Genomic DNA, 1,574 nt, shown 5'->3' with positions numbered 1-1,574 from the left:
ATAGATAGATAGATAGATAGATAGATAGATAGATAGATAGATAGATAGATAGATACATAGATAGATAGATAGATAGAAAGATAGATAGATAGATAGGTAGATAGATAGATAGATAGATATGACAGACAGAAAGATAGATAGATAGACAGATATATAGAAAGAACGATAGATAGATAGAGATAAATAGATAGATAATCAAGTCTGTCCCTGATTTCAAGTACATATTCACACGTGTACAGGTTTTTCATGAAACCCACCCAGGAATCAAGGATCATGATTCGCCTTGATATTCCCTTAACACGAAAGTCTCATATCAAAAGTAAACGAATGGTAAAATGATTAGTTACATGATGTGACCCTGCACGATTAGGAAGGACTAGGTTGTTTTTTGCAGGATCTGACAAGAGTTAAAATGATAAGAAAGCAAAACTAGTGCAAATCTCTGGCGAATAGGTTTATATTGATAAACACTAAGGTCTCAAATGACACATCACGCATGAAAAACGACTATGTACAAACCAAGTACATCTACAAGAGACAAGCTGTTGGTATGTAGGTGACAGCTGCATAATACAGTCGAATCTGCTCTAATAGCTACATGTCCAAGACAATCACCTGCACAAACGACCACTTCTCATTTCTCCCCTTGTGTATTTTCTATGTTATAATGTCATTGCCCAAGATGTCCATATGTTGACCATTTTTCTCTTCGAAAATGGATGGCCGTCTTGGACAACGTTAACTGACTGTTTTATAACCCGCACACTTCTTAAGTGTCTGAGCTTTGCGATTTGGAGACGCGAACCAGTACAAATTTGGCCAAGCTATGTGGCTCCGAGGTGCGTTTCCGAAGGAGCTTATGGAAAGAAGCAAAAAATAACTAATATTTTGACTTTAATTGTTTCAAAATGTATGCTCCTCTTTATCCTGAACGAAACGATTAGCGGTTGTGAATGTAAAGGTTGATAAAATATATTTTTAAATAAGAGACCAGATTCTCGTATGTTGCCGGTTGAACGTCATACTGATCCCTCTTCCCTGTCTCACTTCTGTCTACCCTTATACGGGGTGCCCACTACTGATGGGATAGGCCGATCGGCCCGATCGCCCGACTCGATCGCCTAAAAAACAAACGTGTTTGTTTTCAGTTTCAGCCGTAGTGGGCACTCCGTATTCGTGGCTAGTGCCTTTTCTTTCATTTAATTTGTTAATGAGGACACATATTTTACTGATTATCTTCCAACACTATGCTGGCAGTGGATATTATTCCTGTTCGGTTTTCTGAAGTTCCTTTTTTATTTAACAAAATAATATATGGTATACACGTCACTGGCAATTACATTTAGCACTAGCATCGACACACCTACAGATGCAAATATGTACAGGTAGACATACACACTGCCACATACGCACTTACTACAGACATAAACACACAGTCCGTATATATATGAATGTCTGTGCGTTTTGTCTGCATGTTGTGTGTGTATATGTGTGTGTATGTGTGTGTGTATGTGTGTGTGAGTGTGTGTGTGTGTGTGTGTGTTTGTGTGTGTGTGAGTGTGTGTGTGTGTGTG

The sequence above is a fragment of the Aplysia californica genome, unplaced genomic scaffold (assembly GCF_000002075.1).
Source record: "Aplysia californica isolate F4 #8 unplaced genomic scaffold, AplCal3.0 scaffold00130, whole genome shotgun sequence".
NCBI lineage: Eukaryota > Metazoa > Mollusca > Gastropoda > Aplysiida > Aplysiidae > Aplysia > Aplysia californica.
Note: the sequence above shows the minus strand (reverse complement) of the source record.